Source organism: Boleophthalmus pectinirostris, unplaced genomic scaffold, assembly GCF_026225935.1.
Source record: "Boleophthalmus pectinirostris isolate CB_2022bp ecotype Guang Dong unplaced genomic scaffold, ASM2622593v1 HiC_scaffold_3, whole genome shotgun sequence".
Taxonomy (NCBI): Eukaryota; Metazoa; Chordata; class Actinopteri; order Gobiiformes; family Gobiidae; genus Boleophthalmus; species Boleophthalmus pectinirostris.
The window spans coordinates 39,488,200-39,496,752 of NW_026571299.1; positions in this window are offsets into that span (position 1 = coordinate 39,488,200).

Here is an 8,553-nt window from a genome sequence, read left to right on the forward strand (position 1 = left end):
CAGCATCGCCACAGAAGAGCAGTCTCCGGCAGAGAGTGGTTCGGAGCGGTCAGTGAATGAACTACAGACAGCCGAGTGTGGACAGAGAAGTGGGCATGTCGGAGCTTTGTGGGCTCTGCGGAGCCACGCATCTCTGAAATAGTGGCTTGGACAGAGAGCAGCGCTAGCTGGTCTTTGATTCTTCTATTGACTCGTGGATATCCTGTGTTTTGACAGGTTGACACGGGGTGTGTTGAGCATGGATAACTCAAATGAAAACCCGAACAAAGCGACGGAGTACCTTCAGGAGCTCAACAAAATCATAGAGACACAGCAGGGAATGTTGGACAAGCAGCGGCTGCGCATCGACGAACTGGAGCTGCAGGTAGCGGAGCTGTGCACGGACAACGCACGCCTCCAAGAGCAACACCAGCGGCACATGGCCACGTGCAGGCTTGCCCAGCAGGGCATGCATCCAGGAGTCCACCCTGGATCCCACACAAGCATTCACGCAAGTCTTGGGGCTGTCAGCGATACCACAATGAGGGACATGTAAGTTACAAAAGTTTGTCACTGTGTCCGTGCCAGGCGGCGCGCGTTACAAACAGATTTCGTGTACCATGTTTATGTGCCAAGGATTAGTAGAGCTCAGCGCGCACACGTCTCCCACTATTGCGTAATGTGCACTTAATTGACATGCGCAGCATCACACACATAATTTTGAAAAGCGTTTTCGAACCCTCTGTGTGGGGTAGTGTGGTGAACACTTGCCTTATAACCACCACTCTTTACGGACTATGGGGACACTAGTCACGGTGGGTGTTCGAGTCAGTGGGGCCTGGACAATTTACCACATCGTCTCAAATCCGCCCTACACACCTGGCTGCTGCTAGCAAGGCTCGTGTTGCTCAATTTAGCCCTGTAGTGTTTCCAGGTCATGGAGGTGTTCTCTGGTCATAGTGTTTCATTATGTTTCATGCAGGTCACTACTTATTGGTTAGTAAACAGTCTAATACTTGTAGTGAATAAACAAATAGGCTTGAGTAAACATATGACCTGTTCAGAGTAGCTCATCAAGCCAAATTACATGTTAAACTGCTTTAATGTTTGTTTGTTTTTAGTGTTTTCACTGAGACCATAATGTCACAACCATGTCTTTCTACGTGGAGAGCATTATCCTGCCTGTGATTATTTGTGCTGAGGCAGCCATGTTGGTTCTAACCTATGACACCATTATCATATTTGCTCACTCATGCATGGCTATAAATAGTGGAGATGTTAGTACTAATACATTCTATAATCAGGCAGGACATTTCACAAGTTATAGAATGTGCTTGGGTCAAGTCTGGTTGAATTAATGCCTCCTGATCTTGTCCTTAGTGTTATCATGGGAGTTGAGTTGGGGAGGGGTTGAGTCATATAAGAGGACATTTCTGTCTTGTTCAGCTGTGTGGATAGGGATTTGCAAGGAATATTTGTTAAAATTTGTACACCTCATTTGACCCATCTTTCAGTGTTGCTTCAGGGGCAACTTACACCACAGTGTGCACAGGGTTCAGTAATTTACCTGAATAATATTTGGAAACCTATATTGTTTTATAAAGCCCCCAGACATCACGGCAACTCTGTGTCAGCACTTTGTTTGTGCTGACCACAACTGGCCTTGATTTGAAATCCTGCTTTGTCAAATATATAGTGTGGCATCTCTCAGCAAACACAGGTCAATTATACCCTAGTGCTGTGGGATTGGGTCACTCATACTGTACTTTAATGAGCTTTACTGTTTACTCATTAGACAGTGGCAAGTACACATTTCCCAACAACATGACCATTAAGTGTAGTAGGAAATGAATCTGCATGGCCATATTTTGCTTAAAAACAATGGGCATCAGAAATCAATTCATTGTGCTAGAACAAGAGCTCTTTTAAAAATGGATTAGGTAATAGGTTTATTATTATTTAATGTATATATCACACAGTTGCGGAGACATTTCTTTAGGACTGAATCAAATTTTGTATTTGATCCACTGACTATTGTGACGGTAGTTAATAAAGACAGATATTTTTCTGTATTTTAAAAGCATACCTTTACCTATGCATATATTTTCAGAAAGAGATGGAACTGTTACAGAAAATTTGTGCTGTTGTGTATATAATTTGAGAATACAATGCTACTGAGATATGTGAAGGTAAATTTGACTTAAGTCTGAATTAAAGAATGAGCCAGAGATCATAAGAACATGGCATGGCGCATGTGGATTTACTGCATTTGTACTGCATTTATTACAGAGAGTCAAAGTAGAAGAGCATTTCACACTGAGCGCTTGGTGGAGGCAGAAGCCCGAGGGGGGCTTCAACAGACTGTCATTTGAATACACCAGATGAGAAGCATACATCAACTTCCAAAAGGAGACCATATTTGCTTTGCTGCATTCTTTGACTGGATATAGAATGGATCTTTTTCATTCTAAAATCAACCATTTGGTACTGCTCCACAGACATGCACAGATGCTCAGGTATTAACAAAGCAAAGACTGTAGACAAGCAGTGCAGTCTGGAGTAAAATGTGCGCATATTTCCTTCATTCTAATCTATTCTTGAGAGCCATGTCAGCAGAGTGGGTACTGCTTGTGCCAATAGGAAGTGTAGTTCAATTCTCAAGCTCTGTGGGTGGTGTCTGCCATAGTAATTTGCTTTATTTCTTACACCATGAAACAAATGAAAAAGAAGAACTTGGATGCAGTCAGTGTTGCAGTTGCTTTTTGACTTGTGATGACAAGCAGTGTCACAATGCCTGTCAATATTATATTATTAAATGTGTCTGCACAGAAATCCCTATAATTCTGAAAGCCACTTTCCCCTCAATAGTAGAGTTACTGCATGGTCTATTAGCCATTGCCGCTTTACCGGCCTTGTGCAGTCACTAAATGGAATTACAAGATAAACCACCACACCAAATGTCTGATAAAACCAACATCACAGCTGCAGCTGGACTTGAATTGGTAATTTCATTTACTGGATCACATCAACAATATTCATTACAACATTCAAACATTCACTTCCTTGCCAGAGAACTTTGATTGAATATCACTATCTGTAACTACATTTCACTTAGCTTGTGATGTCATATCAACAGTTTGCTTTATAGTTCTCACTTGAGTGCTGTTCTTGTATAGAACTGAATACTTGCTGCAACACTAAGATACATTCCTAGCCAGTCACTACCAGTAAATTTGGTCTTAACTTTTTGTTCTGAAGTTTAATTCTCTCCAGTCCAGAAATGTGGATGCGAGAGCATTTCTTTTCTTCCTGGCAGCTGTGTTGTTTATGCCCACTTCCTCTACCTCACTTCACTGGCAGCCACTGCAGCGCTGTAGGCCTATACCATTAATCACCTCTAAACATACGTTTTGATTTATACACACCACAGAAGCAGTCAGAACTTCACCGCTGCATGTCAAAGATGCACCACTCAAACATACAAGATGAAAGAATAGCTTCCTCCCAGTATTACAAAACATCATTAAGGATGATCAATCTAATCTGACCTGAGTGAATGGTTGTTCGTCAGTATTTAGTAATAGCATGATCAGCATGCATAAAATCATTCTCTGGATATGACACATATTTACACACATAGCCACTTTCCACTGCTGCACTGCACTAGTGGAAAATTACAGTTAGCATCAAAACTAAATCATTAAACAATCGCAAAGCTCTGACTGGCAGTTACAATAATGAATGAAGGCATTTTATATACACTCTTCTAACATGAAGCAGTGTCGAGCATTTGAAGTCAGAGTCTTTTTTATGTACTATTGTTTAAAGTCGCAAACTGGAATTTGTGGAAATTCAGTTTTAGTGCAGTATTGATACTATGATACTATCTCTATGTGCATCGATGGTGAGAACTTATGTGAAGTGAAATTTACACTATTTAAAAATGTAAGTTTTTTGCATTGTAGAAGCTGATACATTTGTGAATCATATTACAGCATAGATAAGATATTGACTTCATAATCATATAAAACATCACAAAGGGAATGTAACTTTCTTCAGAAATGTCTTTATTGACTGTATCTCTGTTGGTCTGGTGCGAAATGTAGCAGCTCATGTCCTACACATACTAGCTAAATTCAGATAGAGAGCTGCCTATTGATCTAATGCTGCTCTGACTGCATATCAATACTCACAACTGGGAGCATGTTTATTCGTTGAGGCTCTCTGCAGCTGGTTCATGCCTGATGAACAACATAGGTTGTTCCAGCACACCAGCACATTTCAGTGTGCAGCAATTTCATAATTTTAGTTGCTTGAAGACAGTGATAATACATGAAGTATATCATATGTAAATATTTTCTTGGAGAGATTCTGGAGTTTAAAACTCATAGTAAAGCAATACATACATTTTCTGGATCTTCATGAATATGTCTAAACCAAAATGAATGAGTAACATTGTGGAGGCCACATGCCAGTGGGTGCTGTGTTTACCACACCTCACCTCTGAATACAGTCATTCTGCTCCCATTACTACCACTGGCTCAGGCTAAAGGTGAGAGCTGTTTCTAAGATTAAAAGCTAAATCTAGAGCAGTGTTAGAGCCACGCTCTGCTGATTACACAGAAGGGACAATATCACATAACATAATTGCATGTGTGTCCACCTTCTCACCTGCGGGGTAAAGAACATATGATTTACAGCAAAAGCACTAGAAAGAAAAAGCAAGTGTGTTGTGATATTCCTGAATGATGCAGAATCATTTGGTTTGTTTATGCAGACATTACATTAAACACAACTAAGTGATTTTTCAAAGCATACCTGAAGACAACTCAGGTTTATTTCTCTCATACAGCAGTGGTGGACAGCTTGTGTGTTGACTTTGAAGCTTGTGTCTTTGCCACAGGGCATATTAGAGTGAATCACTGTGTCTTAGGTGTCCCTGTGTGGAGTCCCGGTGGCTATAGAGTAACAGAGCAAGCTGTCATGGACAAACAAAGCCAGGCCCTCTGGCCTGTGTAGAAGGCCCTGGGATCAGAACTCATATCTAATGTGAAGGTACTTCATATCTGTTTAACTAAGGTTATTTTTATTTATCAAATGCTGTATAATTTACTCTTCAATCTCAGAAGTAATCTCTCTTGTGTCAGAAATCAACATGAAACATTAGAAAAATGGAATATGCATCATGCTTTTTTGACAATGTCGGAAAGCTAGAGCACTGCAATGGCTCAGAATAAGTATTAGGTGAGTAATACACCTTTATTTGTACTCAAAATAATGAATATTGTCTCATAATAGTAAAATCATTTCACAGTTTAAATTTGTTTGCCATCACTTTGTACAAGAGGTTAAAAGCTGGGATATTACTCCTGGACTTAAGATATGTGATTCGGTGTGACTCATAGTGCATGGTGGTTAAGCTGTCTGTGAGCTAATTATGTACAACACTGACCTGCTCTTGGCCCGAGCTACATGAGCTAATGGCTATATGTACTCAAACAAACATGCAGCAGGCTGCCTATCATGCTCAATACTCTAAAAGTCCAAGAGCTCGTCTATTGATTGAGAATCTGTTCTCCCTCCCTAGTTTGTGCATAGTGCTTTTCCACAAAGACCTCTGCTTTAAAATAGATCAAGACACAGTTACATGTATTTTCCCCATATTCTTCCATCAGATGTTGAGAAAGCATTCAAAGGCGACTTTCAGTTTTCTAAAGAAATCTAATTGGAGTCTTCACTGATCGAGATGCAGAATAAGACCCACCTGCATGAGAATGAGAGCTTCCGAGACCTGGGGTGTGCAGCTGCAATCTGACTGCACCTCACTGCTAACTGTGGCGTTCAGAAAGTGAGAGATTGTGAATGCCTTATCAACATCACAAATCCCAACACTGACAGGCGTCTCACTGATTTCGTCACTGTGACTCACTTCCTGTTTGTGCTCATGTTCCTTTCAATTCAAATATGAAAGTACCTGTAATGTTAATGCACTCCAAATCAGCAATGTCATATCCTCCTCACTTAGGAAGCTACCACAGGCACTGCCGTTAAATTGTACCCCTCCTTCCGGCTGTATGATTTTTCTCAGGGCTGCTTATCTCAATAGTAAATAAGTTGTATATAGGCTAGAAACTGAAATGCCAGATTTTGTGTTTATATCATAACAAAGCTCAATGCTGATCAGAACTACACAATCAAGGGAGCCATGTAAATAAGTTATACATTATATTATAAGGGTTTTCCCTCATCATTAGCTCACTCAAATTTGCATTTTGATTCATGCTTGTTTGATTAATCCTTTATTGTCCAGGATCTTAGTGCTCAGAATATTGAGGTTTTCACCCACCACCTTCTCTGTACTTGATATTATTTTAAAAAATCAGGTCATACATATAGTGTTAAAAATGTCATAGCTATTTTCAACATTAAGAGCACCTACAATGAAAATAATTTTTTCTTGTTACTGTGAAATGCCACTGTGAAGATGCAGGACTGCTCATTCTCAGTTCTTGGACTTTTATCTTTATCAAGACATTTTAGATCAATATTAAAATTAAATAAAGTCACCAAACAACTCATAAATAAAAACTTAACAAAACATAATAATTAAAAAAGCAGAGACACCAATCAAGGCAGATTACTCTCTCTCACTGTGACTCCAGCTCTGTAGCCACACTGACGCTGCCTTTAATCCAAAGGTCAGAAGCCACAAATCAAAGGAGCAGCTATGGTGCTGTCGAGCGATTGGTGGATTGAAAATCACTTAACAGCTAGATTTCCAATTTCAGCCAATTCCCATTCTGCCGTTTTCACTGGTGTTAATTAGCCTTTGATTAATGAGAGCCATTTAGATTCATGTAAGCGGACATATTTCTGCAGCTCTCTATGGGCAGTGTGTACATGACCAGGCTTGTCTCAAAGGAACTGCTTATCAGCAACACACTGCTGCTGCTCAGTCTCTTTTAAAATCACTACAATACAGCTTAACCAGAGCCAACTGTCCTTTATTATAAGTGTGACATATTGGACAAATCAATTGGGAAATGTCAGTAGTTAGCATTTGATTTAGTACCTTATTACCTTATTCAAGGATAAGCTGCATTGATCCTAAAATCAGGCATGCCTTAAGTGGAAGTCTCAGTTTAGATCTAACCTCTCTAATGATTATACACATAATCATTGTTTATTGCTTGTGCTGTAGCTGGAAAGTGTAATACTAATTTTTCGATATTTTATTTATTTTGGCCGCATGAGGCTTAAGCACATTCTTGTTAGTTAAGTCCATCATATGGGGTTATAGGTTTCACAAAATTCATTCTAAGTAATATCAGTTTTAGTCCCTATTATAGATTTATTTCATCTTTGCTATAGACTGAAGGAGGAGATGCACTGGAAATGAAGAGCACTTTTATCCTCTGTGCTGTGGTTCTGACGTCAGAGTCTCACAGATGTGGCTGTACCCGTAGTGAGTCTGCTTAATCCCCTCTCAGCGCAGTGCTCTGGACAGGGGGGGCGGGCCTGGGCTGTTGTAACTGGACTAAACTCCAAAAGCCGGAAGACTGCTCCACATTCAGGACAAAGTAGAGATTATGTCACAGATGTATTTATGTAATAGCACAAAAGGTCTTATTCCTACTGCATTGTGCAAAAATTAAATAGCAAAAGAGTAATAGTATGAATATGTCTCTCTGAGTTCACAAAGCCATAACAAAAATACACTCTTTTTATTGTAGTTTCTATGACAACAATAAGATTAAGGCGTCATTATCATAGCCTTAAATTCAAAAGCCAATAGGATAGCCTTGCTGAATAGTGAATAATCATATGAAGGGAAGATAACTCCATCTTTGTTGTCTTCTGATTTAGCTGAGAAATATTAAACATTATAAACTGCACTGTGGCGACTGGCTGTGAGCAGAGTGAGTAGAGTCGAGGTACAGATGTCCAGCCTTCAGAAAAAACGGGGTGTTTGTACTAGGGCCCGACTGATATAATGGCTGGCCGATATTATCGGCTGATATGGGTACCTGGAAACATACATATCAGTGATCTTGCTAAAAATCTTGCCGGTATTTCACGTGGGCATGTTACACCTCGTTATAAAGCTTAGACTCTCTGCATTACGTTCATTTAATCCAATTTACAGACAGATAAATGTCCTAATATGTGGCTCCGTATCAGTATTTATCTGTGGATTCATTTGTCTGTGTGTGTGTCCGTACTGTCCCTGAACACACCCCCAGAGTCACATCACTCATGTGTGTTTGTTTACACCCGCAGCCACAGATCCAACACTGAGTTTATATTCTTTTTGGCCCACATCCCACCCCCTGTACGGGGTCCTGGTTTTGACAAACGGAAATATGGTCACCCTAGTTTAGTCCTGACCCATCCGTGTGTAAAAAAAAAAAAAACATGCAAAATTGACACAAAAGAAAAAGAAAAAGAAAAAATTCACAAAATGGCGAGACTGTGAAAGGTGAACTGCGATATAGCGAGGGACAACTGTAGCTCAATGTTGAGGCCCCACCTCCCACCCCCAGTAAGGTGTCTGGGTTTTCACAAGTGGAAATA